At 41.7% G+C, this 24,411-nt stretch overlaps 1 protein-coding gene across 2 annotated transcripts in view; it reads left to right on the forward strand.

The window, feature by feature from the left end:
* The window catches only part of LOC105487361 (LYR motif containing 4), a 149,887-nt gene that overhangs the window by 83,988 nt on the left and 41,488 nt on the right, over positions 1–24,411 (forward strand). The window lies entirely within an intron of this gene.

Raw genomic sequence — 24,411 nt, forward strand, 5'->3', positions numbered from 1 at the left:
TAGCCGGGCGAGGTGGCGGGTGCCTGTAGTCCCAGCTACTCGGGAGGCTGAGGCCGGAGAATGGCGTAAACCCGGGAGGCGGAGCTTGCAGTGAGCCGAGATCCGGCCACTGCACTCCAGTCTCGGCGACAGAGCAAGACTCCGTCTCAAAAAAAAAAAAAAAAAAAAAAAAAAAAGAGAGCTTCAATTTTGACGCTAAGGCTTGCTTATCTTTTCTATTCTCAGCCTTTCTCAATGTTTGTTAGAATTTAAACTTGTCCTAAGCATGACAACATCTGTTCAAAAGAAAAGGGGGATAGTATATGTTTATATATACACACCTTAATTTAGTATTGGGGACCCTCCAGTTACCAATTATAAGTGTAAAGACTAAATCAAAGTTATAGAAAAATAGACAAAATGAACAGTGACCAAGAGAAGATTTAAGAAATCTGAAGCTAAAGATTTATTTTTCTGCCTGCCCTCCTTGAAGTAATTATTAACTAAGTTTATAAATAGCCTCCTTCCTCTGAGAAGAAATGTCCAAGTGACACCAAACAGGCTGCGGCGTGCTGAATGCTCTCCCGTTTCATTTTGAAACTCGAGCTTTTGTGAAGACTGTCGTTGTGCATGCCTCTGTCTCCCCTCATTACCACTTCTGGGTGGAGCCGGAAGCAGGACAGATGCAGATAGTCCTCATTTCAACCACAGGAATTGATTTTAAAGGTGACACTGTCCTCAGTAACGTGGCTGATACCCTGTAGGGGTAAAATTAGCTGTGTTTTCTGTGCAGGTGAAATGTTAGTGATTTTTTTGATATTCTGTACAGCACTCACTGCAAAATGCATTGTAAGATCTAAACACCTGCAGCTGATTGTGGAAGACTCTTTATTTTTTCTTTACCCTAACTAAAAAAAAAAAAAAAAAAAGAGAGAATGTTTCCAGAGAATCTGCTAAGGAAAACATCAGGTCTGACAACAAGGGAGAACTGAGAGAGCGAAGAGGAGGCAGCTTTCTGCTCTCTGCACACTGGGTTGCAGTTCTCACAGAATCCTGGGGCTCAGGACAAGATGGGAGCTTGCTCCTTGGACCTGCATTTACCCCAGGCCTCGAAACAAAGCCCCCCAGTCTATAGCTCCAGCATCACTTCACAGACCTTTTCATGCCACAGCAACCCATGCTGCCAGGAATCTGCCACTTGTCTCCAGGACAGCTTCCTATTGAAAGCAACTCTATGTTAACCTGCCTTAAAGCAGATTACAGCTCTATTTTGAAACCCACTGCAGTAATTCGGGACAGATCTTTTTATCAAACGGCTTTCTCTTTTGCATACATGTTTAAACATGAGCCACACACTCAGAACAATGGACTGTTTTATAAAAGGCGATTGTGATTAGCACATAGTACTCACTGAAAGAATTTGTAAATGAAAAAAGCTGAAAATATGAAATACGGATCACTGGGGTACTCATTAACTGTTCAAAAGCATAATTTAGTTGAATTTCAAATGTGTTAATGTAGGATATCATTCATTGAAAAAAGGATTGTAATTTTACACTTCATGTTTAACTTTGTAAACTGTGGCATCTTTAATGCGGGTGTTTGTTCTTAGAACTCTTTAATTGTATGACTGATTCAGACTTCATGATTCATTAGCCCTGCACATCTCGAGAACATACATGAATGTGCTCATACAGAGGTTAGAACCTTGGGCTAGCTCAAGGGTAGCCTAAGAGAATATTGCAGACAGAAGGTTCTAGTTGCTTGAGCAGTGCCCAGAGCATAGCTCCATATATAGTGAGCATAACAGCGCTGATGTGTCTGATTGGTGTGTTGGTATTAACAAACATGTAATGGCACAGAGTACAGGAAATTTCATTACATCTCTGGCAAATTCATATTGAAAGAAAGAAGGACAGATGGTTGAAAACAGCCATAAAATATTCTATTACATGTCTGCAGAAATCATTAGCCAGCAGTTAAAGAGATGTTATTAATGGATCAGATCCACTTGGGGAGTCATGTTTCTATAATGCACATTAAAGCGATGGTACTTCTGGTGTTTTTAATGCAGTCAGGGCCAAAGACAAACGTGACTTTCTGAGTAATTAGAAAATGGATTTATTGGCAGTGAAGAAGCTGCTCTCCAACTTGACTCCAGATCATTTGGGGAGGTGGTTTTGATCATCTGTTGTCAAAGAGTAGAACATAACTGGCTGCTAGCCCTGTAGGTCACTGAAATGCCATATTGCTTTATTAGTATTTTGGGGGAGAGAGGAATAAAATTAGTATTTCTGAAAATCATCAAGGGATAATTTTAATCTCTCAAGTGCCTGAACGTGTCTCTTTAGAATTAATGCAAACATCAGGCTTTTGACTTTGTGAGCATGAGAATGATTTTCGGTGCGTGTTTCTGTCTGCGTGATAAACAGTACAGTGTCTGTGAGATGCTGGGGAGCCCTTTGGACCAGGTGCGGTCATTTGTCTGGTCCTCCCTTCGCAGAGAGGAACTTTCAGCCCCGCGGGTCCAGGATGTGAGAATACAAGGTGCTCAGTCCCTGGGAGGAGAGGCTTTCCTTAGGGCATCTCACATTTCAAAGCAAGGTAGGGTCGGGGCAGCTTAGTGACGCCAGCATCAAAGCAAAAGGAAGGGAGGTGCTCATGGAACTGTGGTCATCATTCCTGGACAGTCCAGAGCTTCCTCTCCCTTGAAAGTGTTTGGAAATGCACCAACAAATCCTCCCCCGTTAGCTCCTTTTAGTGGGCCTTCTGAGAATTGTTGCCGCTCGGGTGATGCTCTTCCGCGCTGTGCAGCCCGTGTTTCAGCGTGCTTTCCCAGCATGTTGGAACACACGACGTGCAGCACATGTCTTCACTTGCTTCCTTTTGGATCAGCTGCCACCCTAGGGTTTCCAGGTAGACCTGTCATCAGGTGGTTAGTGTGTCTCCAGAGGACCCTTCAGGAATGGTGAAGGGTTCCTGTATGCAGCCTGTGAGGCTTGTGGTGTGTGGACTCTGCATTTTGTAACCCAGGAGAACTTTCCCTAAAGGACATGACCCAGAGCTCCACATATAGACTACAGTCCTGTCCATGACCCCGTATTGCCGTGTGGGTGTCACTGTTATGGACTCTCTTCCAATGGAGTGGTGATTTACAGTGTTCTGTCCTAGAAATTGATAAACTCTGAGTAGGTTTTCCCCCATTCATAATTCTTCCCATATCCCTTCAACCAAAAAATCATGATAAAAAACAATCTAAAGATGCTGTATAAATCTGCCATGTTTGATAAAGCAAGGGAAATCTCATCACCTACAATGACTGGTGTAAAAGCCCTGCATTTTGCATAATTTTGCTTAATGAGAGTTTTCACCACAGAAAGAGGTGCTTTGTCATCACTTTGGACTCTTAAAATGTTTATGCGGTTGGTTAACAAGCATCAGCAAAATGGTAACAACTGCTTATCGATTCTTATATTGAGTTTGGGAAAAGTTTAAACCCCCTGATTTATCTCTGCTTATAAAAACATCGCCTGGCTCTCTTTTAGCCTTCACTGTTTCTCCCCCCACCACTTCCCCCAACACACACACCAGGAATCATTTATTTTTGTTTGATGTTGGTGTGTCTTTCTCAGGCAAGAGGTATAAACTGGAGGTCGGAATAGGTCTTCCAAATATTAGGTGCTGAATGGCTTTAGTGATTCACAGTTGTAAACATGGGAGCTGGAGGGATGGAGGACTCTCCTGAAACAGTGTTTTAGTGTTGTGCCTGGCAGGAAAGGAGAGTTAGGGTGGGAGCTAGAAAGGACTGTAACGTTGATGGATGACTAGGGGTTTGGTTGGCATTAGGAGTGGTGGCTTAAGGGAAGTATTGCTTTTTTATTACACAGATAATCCATGGTTATTGTAATAATGTTTGAGGGTAGAAAGAAAAATTATTCATAATCTTTTTATCATGAAATATTATTTTCATGTATATCCTTTCAAAATGTTATTCTGCAGATAGATAAATATTCATGTATAGTTTTCCTTAAATGGAATCCTACTAATCATTTATAACTTACTTTTATGATTTCCTAATTTCACATTAACATCTTTCATCAGTAAAAAATATGCCTGCATCATCGGTTTAAAATGGACACATAGGGTGCCACTCAGCACAGAAACTATCAGATGTTGGGCCAACCCCTAATGGTGGACCGTTAGGTCACTTCAGCTTTTGCTTCTTTTTTTTTTTTTTTTTTTTTTTTTTTTTTTTTTTTTTTGAGACGGAGTCTCGCTCTGCCGCCCAGGCTGGAGTGCAGTGGCCGGATCTCAGCTCACTGCAAGCTCCGCCTCCCGGGTTTACGCCATTCTCCGGCCTCAGCCTCCCAAGTAGCTGGGACTACAGGCACCCACCACCACACCCGGCTAGTTTTTTTTGTATTTTTAGTAGAGACGGGGTTTCACTGTGTTAGCCAGGATGGTCTCGATCTCCTGACCTCGTGATCTGCCCGTCTCGGCCTCCCAAAGTGCTGGGATTACAGGCTTGAGCCACCGCGCCCGGCCAGCTTTTGCTTCTTTAAGTGATGCTGTGATGAACACCTTTGTGACTCCTATATCTTGGTTCACTAGGATAGATTATTAGAAGTGGAACTGACAGGCGAAAATGTATACCCAGTATAAAGAGATTTTATACATGCCCAATTGGGAAGAAAAGGGGGTGTGTTTGTTTTTAACATTCTGCTACTGTATTATTCTTGTGGTATGAGACTGAATGAAACCCTGTTACTCGTATAGCCCTATTTAAAAGAAATAAAGTTGGGAGGCTGAGGCATAAGAATCTTTTGAACCCAGAAGGCAGAGGTTGCAGTGAGCTGAGATCACACCACTGCACTCCAGCCTGGGCGACAGAGGGAGACTCCGTCTCAAAAATATAAAATAAATAAATGAATGAATGAAATGAAGTGAGAAAGCTCTTTTGATACCCAAGTATATTTTGGGTTACAGGCCCTTTGTGAATCTGACTAAGCTTTGGATACTCCCCTTGAAAAATACATATATGTATATATGCACATACACACACAGTTTCACTAAGGCATGGACCTAACCCGTGGATTTCAGTTAAGTCTTTGATTTATAGCTACTTCCTAGTGATTGCTTTTTGTTTTTAATTATTATCTTCATGCCAGTTAAGAATGAAGTTAATTCATTGTTTCTGTGTTCATCTAGTAAATATAACTCCTTTTTTATAGTCTACTTTATATTGGACTATCAAAAAATTGAGAATGAAATGATTTTCCAGACATGTAGAATGCCCCTACTGCTCTAGGCTTAAATTTGGCAATGATTCACCAAAGATTTATCTGAACCATTTTAGTGAGACTATTGCAAATATACAGGATGTGGTGGTCTCATACTTCACCTTATTACATCTGTTCATGTATTTTCCCTGATTGTGGTTATTTATCCAGTTAAATACTGTCCCCTTTGGCATGACCAAAGCCAAAGTCATTGTTTTTCTCTCAAAACGTGCTCCATCCGACCAGCCACAGTGGCTCATGCCTGTAATCCCAACACTTCAGGAGGCCAAGGCAAGCAGATCGCTTGAGCTCAGGAGTTTGAGACCAGCCTAGGCAACATGGTGAAACCCTGTCTCTACTAAAAATACAAAAAATTAGCCGGGTGTGGTGGCACGTGTCTCAGGTGGGAGATCTGAACCTGGGAGGCAGAGGTTGCAGTGAGCCAGGATTGCACCACTGCACTCCAGCCTGGGCAACAGAGTCAGATGCCCTCTCAAAAAAAAAAAAAAAAAAACAATGCTCCATCCACCTCCTTCTATCCAAATACTTGTTCGTTGCACCCCACTTTTCCCAGTCACTTATGGTTGAAACTTTAGATTCACCTCGAGCCCTCGTTCTCCCAAGAAACAGAAGAGGAGATGTGTGTGTGTATGTAAATATAGATGCAGACACAGATGTAGATAGATTTATGGATTATAAGGAATTGGCTCATGCCATTATGGAAGCTGTGAAGTCCTAAGATCTGCAGGATGAGGTGGCAAGCTGGAGACCCATGAAAACTGATACAATTCCCAGCCTGAGTCCAAAGACCAGAGCACCGGGACAGTTGATAGTATAATTCTAGGTCAAAGGCCAGCAGACTCAAGACCAAGAAAGAGGCTATATTTCACTTCAAGTGTGAAGGCAGAAAAAATGCCAGTGTTCCAGTTTGAAGGCCATCAGGCACGAAGAATTCTCTTACTCTGGGGAAATCAGCGTTTTTGTTCTATTCAGGCCTTCAACTGATTGGATTAGGCCCGCCCACATTAGGGAAGGCAATCCGCCTTACTTAGTCTGCTGATTCAAATGTGAATGTCATGCAAAAACACCCTCACAGACACACCCAGAGTAACGTTTGACCAAATACATTGGCACCTCGTGGCCCAGTCAAGTTGACACATGAAATTGACCATCACACTCCACATCTCCACTTATTAATGGGCTCCCAAATCGTGTTAATTCCTCCTGCCTGGTGTCTCTTTATCTCTGGCTTATTCTCTCCATCTCCAGCTCTACCTGCTTAGTTCCGACTCTTCTCTTAACCCAGGTCTAACCCAGGTCTTTGCAGTCACCTCCTAAATGGTATTTTTGCCTTTGTCAAGTGATTGTCAAGGTTTTTACCACCAGTACCCTTTTTCCTATTTTTCCCTATGAATCCCAGCCTCTGAGAGAGTTTTGTCTACCAAGCCAGCTGTTTTGCCATTTTTATTAATGGAAAACATTTATAGTTGTCAATAAGTAGCACTTATTATTTACTATATACAAGGCACTATCCTAGCCTTTGTATAAATCACATTATTTAAATGTGATTTATGTATTTATATATTTTAATATTTCTATATTTCTATAAATTACCTTAAGTATACAAATTACCTCTCTATAAGGCAGACACTTCCATTCCCACTTTATCATGAGGAAACGTAAGCCTAGGAGGCTATATAAACAGCCCAATATTGCACAGCTAGTAAATAGTAGAGGCAGGATTCAAATCCAGAACTTTGAACCCAGAGCCCTGGTCTCCACCTCACAACTACACTGCTTCCAGTTCGGTGCTGGGAGCGATCTGTGCGTTTCCGCAGCACGTTGGTAGAATCTCAACCAAGACCAAAAGGTTGATGGTTGGATTCACTTGTGCCATGTTATTGTAGGTCAGTATGCCAATTCCGTTAGGTTTGCTGGAAAAACAAAATGAAAATGCTTGCTTTCAAACAAAGATTTGATGTTGACATTTACCTTGCCCCCTTTCTCAGATCCAAAACCCTTTGGCATCCAAAAGGGCCAGGTAGAAATCACATAACCTCTTCTCCCTTCAACCAGCACTGTACACTGTAGCCAGGTTAGCCTTTTCTCCTACAATTCTGCTTGCACAACCGTTACCAAATCCCTGAAACCTCAGCTCCTTCAGCCCGCCCAGTTGTTGTCTGCGTGACCCTGGGCTGTAGCCGTATTTGTACCTTGTCCATAATATCCCTCCACGGCACCTTTGCTGGCCATTTCTTGTGAAACGCTTGTCTCTCTGAAAGCTTTCTCAAGTTATCCTACCCTTGGAGCTTTCCCTCCTACACTGGTCATGGGTTCCTCCTCCAATCCCAGTAGAGGGCTCACAGCAGACACAGAACACAAGGTGATCTGTGGATCTTACAAAACAGTGAGAAAAATCATCGGTAAATAGGCAAGCAAATAAGTCCGCTTGTCATTGTACGCTGTGAATCGTAACCCAAGACAATAACCACTTTCAAGGTTGAAAAAAAGGTTTGAATTAAAGGGGAATATGTGCATGGTGTATATGTATGAAAATAGGTGTGTATTTCACATCCCGTCTACTCTCATTCTCATTATTCATGCTTATCAATTTGGCTACTCACTGAATTTATTTATAACCTTAGAACCCATGCTCACTGCATTTTTGCCTTGTATAGTTATCTGCTCAGTTCCACTTATTTAACTATAGTCTTGGCTGTCATTAAAAGTCTCATTGTAATTCCTCGTCTTAAAAAGGATTCCTGCTTGAAAATACTCCGGTGTGGCCAGATACATTTTGTCCATGCATTTTGTGTGTGCCAGTTCCTTCTTTTTGTTCTTATTCTGGCCAGTTTTATCTCCACCATTGAATTACAAAATGATCAGATCTGACTGCTGTCATATAAGTGATAAGATTTGATATTCAGACAAGAGCAAACCAGTGCTAGACACGGTGGCCCACACCTATAATCACAGCTACTCCAGAGGCTGAGGCAGGAGAGTTGCTTGAGCCCAGGAGTTGCTGGCTGGCCTGGGCAACAGAGTGAGAACTTGTCTCAAAAAAAAAAGTTAAAAACGAAAAAAAAGAACAAGCCAAATGCACATTCGTCTTTTTCCCCCTGATTTTTTATGTTGCAAATTTTCAAGAATAAAAATAATGAAAACCCATATACCTTCCCCGATTCACCAGCTGTTACTGTTTGCCACATTTGCCAGGTCTCGCTCGTTCACACATGCCCTGGCCCTCCTCCCTCTCCTTTATCACCGTCACTCTCACAGTATATTCTTTCCTGAGCCATTTGAAAATAAATTGCACATGTAATGAGACTTCACCCCTAAATTCTTCAACATACGTCTCCTAAGAAGAATCGTGTTCTCCTGCATCACCACAGTACTAATGTCACACCCAAGACATTTATCAATGTTGCAATACTACTATCCATTACCATAAAATACAATCCAATGCAAATTTCTCCAAACTCCCCACCAAGCCCTTCCCTGCCCCTGCCCCTGCCCCATCCAGGATCAGTAAAAGGTCAGTCCATTGGCTCTCCTTGGCTCTCGTGTTTGTTTTATCTCCTGTAATCTGGGCACCCCCACCTTCTCCTTTTTTTGTCTTTCGTGACGTTTTGGTTTTGAAGAATCCAAGCCAGTTGTCTCGCAATCTGGACGTGTCTCATTGTCCTCATGCTTGGGTTCAGGTTAAACGTTTCTGGCAAGAATACTGCATGCATGATGTGTGCTTCCCATTCTGTCACATCAGGAGGCACATGTTGTGAGTTCCATTATTGGTAATGCCAAGTTTCAGCATTTGCTTGAGATCTTTCTCCTTGTCATTAGCAAGTAATATTTGAAACTTAGTTAATACCCTGTTCTGCAGCAACGTTTCGCCCACATTTTGCATCCATTGATGATGACCCTTGCCTGATTTAATTATTACATGAGTGGTTGCAGGAGATTAATTTGTATGTAGCTGGCATTATTTTATAAAGAAGAGCTTCTTTCCTCCTTCCTCTCTTTTCTCCCACTGTTTTTTTTTTTAAGTATCATGATAGACTCATGGATTTTCTTTTATTCAGCATATTACAATCCATGACCATCCTTATTTTTGATGTTCACATTGTCCCACATCTGCCAGTGGGAGCCCTTGCAACCCATTTCCTGTGTCCCTTTGACATGGCCCCATTAGTCTTTGACGCATCCTTGCTTTATTACAGTTTTTTTCCTCTTGTCTTTTCCCACTAATATGATAAGATGCAATTGTTATTTTCTAGCCATAGTTGTATCAGAAGAGCTGAGTATTTCAAATCAGCAAACAAAAAAAGGTACACCCCATTCATAGCTTAAAAAAAAATGCAATGTATTTCTCTAGAAATGGATCTCTGGATCAGAGCCCAGCTACTAATAACCCAAATAAACAGGGACTTCCTATACATGAAGAGTAAGCCATTAAGAAATATCGAGCTCAGCATTGTTTGCGTGTGAAATGCCTCCTTCGTGACAGGAGAAGAAGGAAGGCGAATTCTACTTGTGATTCAGAATGTAAGAACATTCATCAGACAGGGGTTTTATCATTTATATTGCGTGCCTGGCACTGCATTAAGTGGTATTATAGATATAAAAGGAGGTGCTGTTAAAAAGGCAAAATAAGATGGAACTACTTGAAAAATAGAAATTGTTATTAAAAGTAAATACATTATGGTGTACTTACTAGTGTTACAGGAATTAATAGGGGAAGAGGTAAGGCAAAGAGTGTGGAGGAATTAGTCTGTTTCTGTGTATTTGGGTAGACATAGAACAAGATATTTTCAGGTATAAGACTGTTAATGGTGATTATCTTTGGGGAGGGTGACCAGAGGGATAAGAGAGAAGGAAAATTAAACATTTAACTTTATTCCCTTCTGTGCTTTTAAATATTTTACACCTTGCATATATTACTCTGACAACAAAAAAACTAATTTAAGATTTTTTTTTAATTAAAAATGTTTGAACTTATGGGAAAAAGGTATCTACACCAACTGAACAAAATGCCTCAAGCCTCATAATGGACTGGGTCAGGTGATGAGAGTAGAGCTGATCTCAGGCAACAGTAACTGCTGAAAGCCAGTGATAAAAGCAGGCATTGGGCTGGGCCGGTGGCTCACACCTGTAAAACCAGCATCTTGGGAGGCTGAGGCAGGAGAATGGTTGGAACCCAGGAGTTCAAGACTGGTTTGGTTTGAGTGACTTTTTGGTTTTGACAGGTTTCAGGTGTATATATGTGGTGTTTGTTTGTTTCCCTCCCTTGAATATAACAATCTATATCGAAGGAAAATAATCAAACACTCTGAATAATTCAACTTTCATTTACTCACATCCAAGCGAGCTTTTGAAAAAGAATGTTTCATTCCTCATTCATTTTAAGCAACTTGTCACTTTCCTCCTGTCTCCAAAAGTAACTATGTGAAACCCAGACCAATATTTTGTTTCATCTGTGCTTGAGTCTTACCTGATTGTGGTGATGATAATGTACATGGGTTATTCTGAGGGTAAAATGACTCAGTTTTTTTTCTCTGCTAGTCTCGGACCGATATCCTAGAACAAATAGGACAAGTAGGAAAAGGCTTCGATACAGTAATGTTGTCTACTATCTTTCTCTCCTGCCCCCAAAATCAACAGTCAGTAGAATACCTTGAAAACAAATGAAGAATAACTGTATGATATATTCAGCTTAAAAAGTGAGCCGGAATATCACGTGACAGGGCTTTCTAAAATGACCGTCAAACACTCAGCTCTCTGCTGTTTATGTCATGATATGACCATGTCGGGTAACCTCTGTGCTTTCTTTAATGAAACCTTTAAATATTTGATGTGGTTTTTAAAAGTTTTTCTGTGAATGGCTTTCAAAACTACCACAGATCTATTTGTAGTGATAGTTATTGTAATGTGTTCCTTAAAAATTTTAAGTGTTTAATGCATTACCAAAGCTGAAGTAAATACAGACACAACAACATATTCTTCAGGTTAGCTCTTTCACAGCACTTGCTATTCTCGTGTGTCAGAATTTATTTTTATTGAAATATAAGTTATAATTACAATTTTATATAAGTTTATAATTTTAGAAAACACTGAAATTATCCATCTAGCCATTCAGTATACTTGTTTGCTTAAATAATCTCAACTTCTTCCATAATTCGTAGTTTCATTTGAGAATTTTTTAGTGAATTATATGTGAGGCTCAATTACAGTACCATATTGTCTAAAAAGAAACTAAAAGGATATAAACTTGCATTCATGGCCGGGCACAGTGGCTCACACCTGTGATTCCAGCACTTTGGGAGGCTGAGGCAGGCGGATCACCTGAGGTCAGGAGTTCGAGACCAACTCTAGCCAACACCGTGAAACCCCGTCTCTACTATAATTGTGAAAATCTGTTCGGTGTGATGGCATGCACCTGTAGTCCCAGCTACTCGGGAGGCTGAAGCAGGAGAATCACTTGAACCTGGGAGATGGAGGCTGCAGTGAGCCGAGATCATGCCACTGCACTCCAGCCTGGGCAACAGAGTGAGATTCTGTCTCAAAAAAAATTTAAAAACAGAAAAAAAATAAACTTGCCTTTGTTACAAGTGTCTTCGGAAATCGGGTTGTGTCACATCTAAAAATGAATCTCCTGGAATTCAGTAATTGCATCTACTGATTAGTTTAGCGTTAACACAAAACTAGAGAAAAACAAATTATAGCAAGAACAGTAGCATAACTAATCTGCAGAACCTGAAAGAACACTTGAAGCCGCTGTGCCTTTTTATGATATTGTATTACAGTTCTTGGAAAACTAAACCCAGATACACACTTGTGTCCACGCTGGAGCGACTGATAAAGCGCTGTAACGGGGATGATAAGTGATCGTTTTAATGGGCATTAAGGCAAACCGATTGAACATGGGAATATCTTTTTAATGGGAATTAAGGCAAACCGATTGAACATGGGAATATCTTTTATTTCTCCATTTTCTCATCTAATAACAAAGAAAATGTTTCTAATTGTATGCTTACAAAGAATTCAGCATACTAGGAGGAAAGATATAATATTCAAAAAGTACTGCATTAAAATATTTAATTTACAATTTTGAAAGCTTTTATAGAACATAAAAACTTTTTTTCCCCCTTGGTACTAGTATTTTTTTTTAGATGGAGTTTTGCTCATGTTGCCCAGGCTACAGTGCAATGGCACGATCTCAGCTCACTGCAGCCTCTGCCTCCCAGGTTCAAGCGATTCTCCTGCCTCAGCCTCCTGAGTAGCTGGGATTACAGGCGCCTCTCACTATGCCTGGCTAATTTTTGTATTCTTAGTAGAGATGGGGTTTCCCCACGTTGGCCAGGCTGGTCTTAAACTCCTGACCTCAGGTGATCCACCCACCTCGGCCTCCCAAAGTGCTAGGATTACGGGTGTGAGCCACTGTGCCTGGCCTTTTTTTTTTTTTTTTTTTTTTTTTTTTTTTTTGAGACAGAGTCTCTGTCTCCCAGGGTAGAGTGCAGTGGCGCGATCTCGGCTCACTGCAACCTCTGCCTCCCGGGTTCAAGTGATTCTCCTGTCTCAGCCTCCCAAGTAGCTGGGATCACAAGTGTGCACCACCACGCCCAGCTAATTTTTCTATTTTTAGTAGAGACTGAGACTGGGTTTCACCATGTTGGCCAGGCTGGTCTCAAACTCCTGACCTCAGGTGATCAGCCCGCCTGGGCCTCCCAAAGTGCTGGGATTACAGGCATGAGCCGCCGCAGCCGGCCAAGATGGATTTTTATATACTGAAGATATGTATCATCTTCCCAGAATCCACATAAACAAAGGGAACCAGAAACACCTAGAATTTTTTTGCAGTCACTGTACTCTACCACCAATAACCACTATCCTGACTTCTGAAAGAGGCTGGTTTTTCTGTTTTTTCTCTTCTATAAAAGGAATCTCATACAGTGGTGCTCTCTTTATACGTTATCCCGATGGAGTCTGATTACTCTTGCTCATTAGTATTTGTGAGATTCATCCATATTGCTGCATGTAGATGTGGACAGTCCTTCCTCAGAGCTGTATGTTTTTTCATTGTGTGAATAAAGCACAATGTATTCATTCTTTTTACTACTGCTGGGCATTTGGGTGGTTTCCAATTTTGGGCTAGTGGGAATAGTGCCAATATGAACTTTCAGGTACTTACCTTTAGTGAGCTGTCATTCTAGGAATGGAATTGCTAGATCATAGATTTTGCATATGTGTCCAGCTTTAGAAAATATGACCAAGCGGTTATCCAAAGTAGTTATGCCAAGATGCATTCCCATCAGCAAGGTGTATTCTAGCTTTTCTACGTCCGTTCTAATACTTGGTATTTCCTGTATTATTTTTAACCATTCTAGTGGATATGGTGGTTTTAATTTGAATTTCTGTAATGAGATGATTGCCTTTTCATGTATTTATAGATGACAGCATATTCCATGTTTATAGGTTAGAATACTTAATAGCTTGAACCCGGGAGGCAGAGGTTGCAGTGAGGCAAGATTGTGCCACTGCACTCTAGCCCAGGTGACAGTGAGACTCTATTTCAAAAAAAAAAAAAAATTTAATGCAGTCCTGGGACTAGCAAATTTTCTTTTGCAGAAACTGAGACACTCATTCAAAAATTCACATGAAAATGCAAATGGCCAAGAACAGCCAAAGAATTCTTAAAGAAAATAAGTTGGAATGCTTCTGCCACCAGATGCCAAGCTCTGATGATGAAGGTAGTGTGGCGTTGGTGCGAGGCTAGGCAAACTGATCAGTGAAACAGAATAGCCTGCAGAAAGAAACCCACTTTTATATAGTCACCTGATTATGTCAAAGATGTTGTGCAGTGCAGTGGAAATGGCACGGCCTTGTCAATAAATGGATTTAGCCAATTGGATTGCTATTGGAAGGGAAAGATGTCTTGACCCCTTCCTCATACCGTACATGAAATGGATTGTAGACTTAAATGGGAATGATGAAACAACGAAGTGTTGGAGGAAACAAAAAACACCTTTGTCAACTTGGAGCAGGCAAAGACTTCTTAAACAGGTCACAAAAGAGGGAACCATAAAAGGGAAAAATTAATACATTGGATCGTAAAAGTCTGGTGTCAGGGGCGCTATTATTGAGAGAATGAAAAAGTAGAATGAAAAGGAAGAAAATATATGAAAAAATTTATATAAATATATGAAAAATTTGTATAAATATATAAAGAATCCTACAAATCAATTTTTTTAAGGCTGAAAGCCAACTTCTAAAAATAGGTAAAGACTTGAATGTTCACTTTATGAAAGGCGGCATCCAGATGGCCAATTAACATACAATGATTCCATCTTTTATTGTTACCAGTTTCCCTTTTCTTCTAGTGAGAGAATATGTATGTAATTCAGCTATTCCAATACTTCTATACTAATGACGTTCTTAAATAGTATGTTTATAAAGCATTGGCATTGTGTATGATTGCATTAAAATACAACGTCCTTTAAATATTACTGTTTAGGCTTACGATGTTTTGATGCCATAGACACGTAAACATACAGAATCTAAAGGATGCAACAGCAGGAAACACCAGATGGCTTCACGAATACTTATAACCCTTTGAAAAAAGTAGTTTTTCCATTACCATGAAATGTGAGCAAACAGATCTCCCCTGCCACCTGCCTCCCTTCTCTCTCTCTCTCTCTCTCTCTCTCTCTCTCTCTCAGTTTCTCTCTCTCTCATTCTCTCTCTCCCTCCCTCCCTCTCCAGTCTCTGAGCTGTAGACATCACATCCCTGACCCTGGGCCACATCAGGCTCACTGTCGAGGGTCAGTTGTGTCATCCTTCGGGAAACACTGAAGGGACATGTAAGGAGCAAGGATGAAGTATGGAGGCCTCTTGTGTGCTCTGCCTGGAAATTCTAAAAAGCTGGAAGACTTAGTGGGATTTTTAAAAATAAGGTAAATGAAATAGGTGTAAAATTGACACAGAGACCAAGTTAAAACATTCTGCTCTGATACATACTGATAGATTGAAATCATCTAGCGAGCTTCAGAAACTAGCAATGCCTGAGGCCAAGAGTGTAGCCAGGTGATCTTGCAGTGCAGGCAGGGTTGAAAGCCTTGGTGGTGCTCAGTCCTCTCATAGTTAAAGCTGAAATGCCTTGGTCACCCTCCTGAGCAACCCTGTTAGGCTACATGACTTGTGTTGTAGCTGGGTTGGGGAGGAGTTCTTTTTACAGTTTTTTTCTGGGAGCTGTTATAAATCCTGGGAATGAGTAACAGAAAGTGGTAAGAGTGTCTTTTCATGAATATGCTCACAGATTTCCTAAAGAGATAGATTTCCCTTCCTAATCACCCCTTGAGAACCTCACTGAAGATAATGGGCACCCAATGTTTTCTCAGCAGAGAGAGCTCTTGCAAACAAGAAAGGCCTAGATTGTTTCTGTGTCCCTTCTTCTGTCCTTCTCCTCAGCCCTACTACACTGATTAGGAGTTCATGAGCGTAACACAATTATGTCAATACTGTGAAAGCACGGCTCCAATAGCTTCCTCCAATGAGAAATGGAGTGGTAGGCACTGTTTTAATTTTTATTTCTTAAATGCTATTGTGAATACAGATATACTGTAATGAAAATACTTTTCTGAAATATTTACATATTTCATACAGCCCTTTGCAACTGCTTTCTTCAGCAGCTAAAATCTTATTTACTCTTCAGTAACAAAAAATACTAGATATATTTTAATATTTTGTACTATACTGCTTTGATTTCATAAGTTATTCCAAATGCTAACCAGTAAGGCTGTACTCACCTAATAATCTATTTAAAGTTGTCATATGTTCAAGAAAACAGGTTATATAGAACAGTTTGAAGACAATGCAATAGAAAAGTCTAAATAAAAACTTTTAAAGATAGGTCCTACTAATTTATCATTTAGCTAATAGGTTTTTGCATTTATTTTATTTTTCTGTTTATTTACCCATCTTCTCTGCCAACCAAAGAGCAAACAGTAAATATAATTTTCATCTACCACCTCCAACCTGGTTCTTATTCTTAACATAGTTTTTCATTCACTAGTTCAGAATATTGTTATTTAATTTTAAAAATCTAAATTTATATATCAATATAATGTGGAATGTTTTCTTTCTTTTTTTTTTTTTAATGCTTTTTTTTTTTTTTTTTTTTTTTTGAGACGGAGTCTCGCTGTGTCTCCCAGGCTGGAGTGCAGTGGCGCAATCTCGGCTCACTGCAAGCTCTGCCTCCCGGGTTCACGCCATTCTCCCGCCTCAGCCTCCCAAGTAGCTGGGACTACAGGCGCCCGCTACCACGCCCGGCTAGTTTTTTGTATTTTTAGTAGAGACGGGGTTTCACCATGTTAGCCAGGATAGTCTCGATCTTCTGACTTCGTGATCCACCCGCCTCGGCCTCCCAAAGTGCTGGGATTACAGGCTTGAGCCACCGCGCCCGGCCAATGTGGAATATTTTCATTATTCTGTAACTTAGCAATTTCTTCTTCTAGTTTTAGATATTCCACATATGTAGTATTATCAATGTAGGGTCTCAGCATTTTCCATAGTTTCGGACAAGACCATATCCTTCATTTGTCTAGTGAGAAAAGGAAAGCTGAAGTCCAGAGCAGTTAGACTGTGACTGACTTTCTTTGTTGTTAACATAGGGCACCGAAAATGGAATGCCATTTTTCTGGTCTAAATCATTTGCTCTCCATCATATATTTGGAACTTTCCCATGTCTATAAATGGCCAGTTGACTCGTAGGCATAGGGAAGGAGAGCATCTCGTGGTCATTGAAGGCCCGCAGAGCCATGCACCAAGCAGGTGCCTTTCCGCCTTACCTGGTGTGTTAGCTTGTTTTCATAATAAAGACATGCACAAGACTGAGTAATTTATAAGAGAAGGAGGTTTAATGCACTCACAGTTCCACATGGCAGGGGAGGCCTCACAATCATGGCAGAAGGCAAAGGAGGAGCAAAGGCACATCTTACATGGCAGCAGGCCAGAGAGCATGTGCAGGGGAGCTGCCCTTTATAAAAATATCAGATTTTGTGAGACTTAGTCACTATCACAAGAACAGCACGGAAAAGACCCACCCCCATGATTCAATCACCTCCCACCAGGTCCCTCCCCCCACACGTGGGAATTATGGGAGCTACAATTCAAGATGAGATTTGGGTGGGGAAACAGCCAAACCATATCTCTTGGGTTGAGACCCATACCTGATACATGATGCATCAGCCTTCTGTGCTCCACTTCTCAGCTGAGCATGTAGAGGGTCCGAGGGGCTAGTAACCAATCCAAGGGAGTTGAACCCAGGTTTACCAAACTCTGAACTGCCCCCAGTGCTACTTCTCCGGGAGCTTAGCATCCACTGGGAAGAAGGGAATGATACACACACAAATAGACACAGCTGAAGAAAAGGGCCAGTTAGTGTTATGAGTTACAAAAATGGCAGTCACCAAGCTAATGGAGTCCTGAGAAATAAGATCTCACTTCCGGATGGTTGGTCCTCGAACTGCTTCTGCATTAAAAAGATCAGCCATAAGCTGAAGTTTTAAAAAGAGAAGTGATTTCAGGAAGCAAAAAACTAAAAAGAAAAACATCCCAGGAAAAAGTTACGGCTTCAAATGAGAAAGGCATAGACGAGGGGAGATGAGGATGTGGGAAAATAAAGCAGATTCCCAGCCAGTGCACATGTGTCAAGAGGACAGAGCTGTGTTTGATATAAGCCAAAGTCAATGTTCATATGCTTTCTGAGGTTATAAAGGAAGTATCAAAAACTGTGAACTGAGGAGTCCCATAAAACTTCCCTGAATGTGATTCAAGGTAGGTTATAAAAGATAGATATGAATTGTGAGGAAAGGTCTTGAACAGAATGTCAAGATGGGAAGACCCAAGACCTAAGGTGTGCTCGCGCAGTGGGAGGCTAGAGGACAGGTTTTCTTTGGAGAGAGCTTGAGATGGGCTTGGATAGTAGCCGTGTAGGCGGTAAAGGACCGCTAAAAATACTTGTGTTCAAACGCTACTCTTACCAGGGTCACCAGTGGCCTCTTTGTTGTAAATACAATAAATAAATTATAAGAAAATAAGTTTTTTCCATCCCTTCTCCTGCATGATCACTCTCAACTTCTGACAGTGCATTGACCAGTTTCTCTGGAAAATCCTGCTGCGCTGGTTTCTGAAACACCCTCTCTCCTGGCTTCCCTCTCACTATGACTCAGTCCCCTCCATGGACCCTTCTAGGCTTGTCCCCTTGTCCCAGCATTGCCTAGTCTGGCCCTGTCCTCTACTCACCTTCATCTTATCCTGAGTGGGGATGACACCCACGTACCTGTCTGGGGCCCACCCGCCTGCCAGGACCCCATGGGTACCATCCTACCTGCCTACTCTACAGTTCTCTGGAAGAGTACTATCACTGCTGCCAGTCTGGCCCCCTCCAGCCCAGCTTTCTCCCGACACAGATGTGGTCATGCTTTTCCCTGAAACCCATGACGTTAGCATGGAGTGGCATTAGAATTTCCCTGATCCCATCTCCCCCATGCGGCCCAGCCGAGGTCCAGCTTCAGAGCCTGCCTGCACGATGAGGGGGCCAAGGTTGCCATCTCACCCACATTTCAGTACAATTATGAACCTTTAAAATACTCCCTCTCAAACTGCTAGGCATGTTGCCCCTAGAAATCTTTGTTTCTTCCAGATTTGACCCTCTTCCAGCCTGGCAAAGACAGTGGCTGCCACTCTAGATTTCTGCTTGACAGACATGACCTCAAGACCTGCAGACTTGACCAGGCATGGTGGCTCACACCTCTAATCCCAACACTTTGGGAGGCCAAGGTGGAAGGATTACTTGAGGCCAGGAGTTTGAGACCAGCCTGGGCAACATAGTGGGACCCTCCACAAAAAAGTAAAAAATTAGTCGGGCGTAGTGGTGCATGCCTGTAGTCCCAGCTACTTAGGAGGCTGAAGTGGGAGGATCGCTTGAGCCCAAGAGTTTGAGGCTGCAGAAAGCTATTACTGAACCACTGCACTCCAGCCTGTGTGACAAAGCAACACCCTATCTTAAAAAAAAAAAAAAAAAAAGCTGCAGACCAGAGAAATAAACCTGCCATAGCCAATTTATCTCACTCTCTGTGTGGCAAGGGCTTTAGAAAAGAATATTATCATTAATGCTGGCTTGTGACAATGCATTCAGTGTAAATTTTTATTGCCAAGAATACTTGCCCAAGGTTTTTCTGTTCCTGTTTATTTATGCTTCTTGAAATACTTTGAAACACTGCTTAGTTACTCTTATATCAGTATAGATATATATGTACATACATGAAGACACATGTATATGCATGCATACTGTGAACATACATGTGTGCATTCACATGCATGCATAAATGTACACACACACACAGACATACACATTATAAATTTGGGTTGGGGGGGCTGTTTTTCTTCCTTTTTTTCTTTTGTTCTTTTTTTCCTTCTCTCTGATCCTGTCCTCATAGCAAAGAGTGTGTGGTTTGTGGTGCTGCCTTGGCGTTTCGGGCCGGCCCTCCTGTCAAATCCTGCATCCTCTTTTCATCAGACCTCCTGGATGGCAGCAGAGCCTGCCAACAGTGCAGAGCAGCTGCTGGCCGGCCGGGGTGTTCTCACTACAGTCTGCGCCTACAGGCTTTATGAAAATCTAATTCGTGTTACCCTACTCTGGCTCAGGCACTGTTAAAATTGAGAGATATATTCAATTTTAAACAAGAACAAACTAAATCTGTCTTCTAAAGAAAAGTACGAACAGCCTCTTGTGGCATTTCTTTAAATGGACTAATATGTTGATCTCGGAGAAACTGGGAGCCATCCTTCGTGTTTTCATTGTTAAGCCAGGTAAAATGAAAACCAAATCTCACTCCCAAATGCCACCTCTGGGAATTCTCTGTTGTTTCTATTTTAAAGTAACCTACATGATTCCTTCTGTAGTTAAGGCATACTGTTGAAAATATAAGATTTCAGTCTTCTTTTTTTTTTAGTTTTAGATACTGTTTAGGTACTTCCTGTTCGCAGGGCTCATGCAAAGAACATTTCATCATGTTTACTGGTTGTGACTATCTGATTGTATGAGAAGTAATTGCTGTGGATCTTCCTTGACAAATAAACTACAATCCGAACCTGGCAATAAACTACCAATTATCAGAGTACTGCATCATAGTCCGTCGCAGATACCTAAGTCCTTATTTATTTACATGTTTTTAAGTGAAATTATGTGTCATAAAATGTAGGCATTAAATGGTAACTTTTGCCACACTAGGCTATTCCTGATGATCTAGGGAAAATACTTTTTCACATCGAGTGCTTTCACTCAGTAACTCTTTATAAAGGAGCAAATATTCTTAAGAGAACAGAATGCCTTCCTCTTTCTTTTGCTAGGGTCACTAACTCACTGACCTTGTAGCTCAGTACTGTTTATCTGGCTTGAAGGGGGAAATTCTGGAAAGTGGGCTTAGCATTGCTTTACTCTTATTTACCGGGAAAAACTCAAAAGGCCAGAGAGGTTTGTGTTTATTTTTCTCTTAAAAAGATGGAATTGGGCTAAAGCGAGAGCTTCAGGGGAGACTTGTGACATTCCCATCATGTCTATTGTGATTTGAAACCCTTGCAGGTTCATGAGCAGCTGCAGAGCTGCCCCTGGGATGTCAGGACTGCCTTGCAGTACAGATTCCCACCCGTACTCTCCTATCCATCTTCCCCGCCACCACCCCTTCCTGAAGAAGAGCTGGGTGTTTCTGTTTCTTGTTTTAGCACAAAACAGATGATAAGAGATCTGGATTTCGGTTGCATAAAACAAATCTGAGACAGGGCATTATTCTAATGACACCTAGAACATGAGGCGGCTCAGCAAGGAGCCTCCACAGGTCACCCACCCAGACTGGAAGTCCTTCAAGATGCATGGGCAGCTCCAGCCATTCCACACGTGCACCATTGCTTTCCTTTTTATCTCTTTGCCCTTCTATCCTGGCTTCTGCCCCCCGCATATTCTTTCTGCTACTAGTGGATTGGCTGCCACTGTGTTCTGGAATGCTATGATGAGTTCAGTATAGCAAATGCACAGGCACACTCTTGCACACATACATACCATGGGTTCCTGCCCCAGCCACTCCAAAGACCTGGACCACTAGCAGGCGCCTGTGGTCCCACGTCCTCTCCTAGGACCCAGGGCTCTCCACTTGAAGCACAGTGCCTTGCTGGAAGGAGCCGCCTCTGGACCACGCTGCAGAGAAGGGCTGTGAGCCTCAGCTTTATGAACAGCTGCCTTGCGTGTTGAGCTTAGGCTGTATCTTGGGAGCACAGTCTTCCTCTTCAGAGCTAACTTCATTTCATCATCCTGGATTTGATAAGGGTTATTCATTCTATCTCTTTGCCTCCTATTTTGGCAAACACTCCAGAAGACAGATGATACCATCCTATTGAGAAAATGACTGTTGAATAACAGATTATAAATCTGTGTATTTCCTCTGGAGAACTGTGTGTGAAATGAGAACACTGGGTTTGTCCAGCCTGCCTCCAAACGTATCTCAAGACATTTCTCTCTGCCTGTTGTCTTTAGCCACAGGAGTCAACTAATGTGTATTTCTCAGGGATCGTGTATAATACTTTGGAACATACACACTTCCGAGAGGTGTAACCTACCAAAGACCTGTGTTTTTTCCTTTGCTTTGCTTAATGCCTTAAACTTTCTTAAGTGCTCCTCCGGACATTAACATGTGAACCTTCACAGTAGCTAGGAGAGGCTATCCATATATTTTGCTGCCAAGAAAAACAGGCCCAACACTTTACAACAGAAAAATGGCAGGACCAGTGTGAGAATCCTGGTTTTCTGGTAGGCTGGTTCCCTGACATCCCAGTACAGCAATGTATCGTCCTTAAAAGATACATAAATGTTGGCGTGACTACCCCGCCTTCCCAGTACCCACAGCCAGTGAAACCCAGTTACTGAAAAATGACGGAATTTACCAGCATCTGTCATTTCCTTCTGTGTATATGATCTCGGTGGCTGGGGAACTGCCTAATAACCTAGTAAAGGCGGACTCTGAAAACTGTCCTATGTTTCTGTAGTAGTATTTAATAGTAATCTATCTCAGCTGGGCTCAGCGGCTCACACCCGTAATCCCAACACATTGGGAGGCCAAGGCAGGCAGATCACTTGAGACTAAGAGTTCAGACTAGCCTGACCAACATGGTGAAGCCCTGTCTCTACTAAAAATACAAAAATTATCCATGCGTGGTGGCACACGCCTGTAATCCCAGCTTCTCAGGAGGCTGAAGCAGTAGAATTGCTTGAACCCGGGAGGCAGAGTTTGCAGTGAGCTGAGATCACACCACTGCACTCCAGCCTGGGCAAGAAAGCAAGACTCCATCTGAAAAAAATAATAATAATAAAAGTTCAGTCTCATAGTAGGCAGGGTAGGGGACTCGATGATTCTGTACAGAAAAGAAACAGTGCTTCTGTGTCACTCTTGCTCCATCTATCCATCCCATCCACCATCCTGTTCGAATGGCATTGTTTATTAAAAGTCCCAGGCCTGGGGTGAGGAGGCCTGAACCCCGACGCCCCCCTCTGACACTGTGTAATTTGGGTTAAGTTACTGCATCTTTGTGAATCCGCCTTTATTTTTAATCTGTATGAGGTGTTGGGTTGTCTTGTGATGTTTCTATCCGTGTCCTGTGTGATCGGAGATCCTGCATGCCACTCTCTGTCCAGCACGGGATCCCCTTTGCAACCTCCTTTCTCACCCACCCTGGGGCTTGGGAGCTGGAGGTGGGGGAAGAGGGGTGGTCAGTGAAATATTACAAATCAACCTTCTGTAGACCCAGTTTGCAGATGTTATGTGGAATTCCTTCTGCTGTTTCATTCCACTGCATTACATTTTTATGTTAACTTAATAGGCTAATATTTTATGAACTTGTAAGATTGAATATATGGAATGAAATTGATGTTTCTGATAATTACTTGTGGGGTGGGGAGGTTCAGGAGAAAGTCATTTAAAACTTCCAGACTGATATTGATTAAAATTAGTGGCTTAAAGATTTAGAATATCTAATTTATACAGTTTTTTTCTTGGTATAGCTTAGGTGAAAAATGTTTCTGTAGCATTTATGATAACACTTAGCAGGTAATTTTCTTTACTAGATTTAGGGAAGAGCCAGTAATGTACAATCAGAGCATTCCGTGTGTCCCTATTTAGGACGTTTCAGGGTTTATTGATGCAATTTAGCATTTTTGTCTGGGATGTTCAACTTCTAAGGGACAGGCTCTTTGTTTGCTGTTTTAGAATTATTAGAGTCTTTCATTGTATCTGTCTGTATTCACAGCATATATGGTCATTTCATTTGCGTGTTAATGAACAGGCATTATATCAATATTCAATAACAGATTATAAATCTGTGTATTTCCTCTGGAGAACTGTGTGTGAAATGAGAACACTGGGTTTGTCCAGCCTGCCTCCAAACGTATCTCAAGACATTTCTCTCTGCCTGTTTTTCCTTAGCCACAGGAGTCAACTAATGTGTATTTCTCAGGGATCGTGTATAATACTTTGGAACATACACACTTCCGAGAGGTGTAACATACCAAAGACCTGTCTTTGTTACTATGTTACTATGTTACTATGTTACTCTATATATCAATATATCAATAATTCCTTATATTTGTCAAGCACCACACAACGGTAGTTGCCAGTTCTGACTACACATCAGGATGTATTTTTGAAGATTTACAGAGATGATTTTGATGAGCACTACTGTTGAAAACCACAGGTTTTCTGAGAGTGTCCGTGTGTGTTTCACATGGCTTTACTCATCAGAAGAAGGTATTGCACATGGTACTGGTGATTGCCTCTTTTACAAAAGAGGAAACTGAGGCTCTGGAAGGTTCTGTGAGTTACCCCCGGTCACACTGAACAGCAGCACTTCATCAAGTTAGTTTCCAGATGTCCAGCTTCTCTCCGCCCAGCTAGGCAGGCACAAGAGACTTGCTGTGTTAGGACCTGGTGTCTTAGTCGTGTTTAAGATTACCAAGGGCGCTGGGTGCAGTGGCTCACACTTGTAATCCTAGCACTTTTGGAGACTGAGGTGCACGGATCACTTGAGGTCAGGAGTTTGAGAGCAACCTGGCCAC

Source organism: Macaca nemestrina, chromosome 5, assembly GCF_043159975.1.
Source record: "Macaca nemestrina isolate mMacNem1 chromosome 5, mMacNem.hap1, whole genome shotgun sequence".
In the NCBI taxonomy this organism is placed as follows: Eukaryota; Metazoa; Chordata; class Mammalia; order Primates; family Cercopithecidae; genus Macaca; species Macaca nemestrina.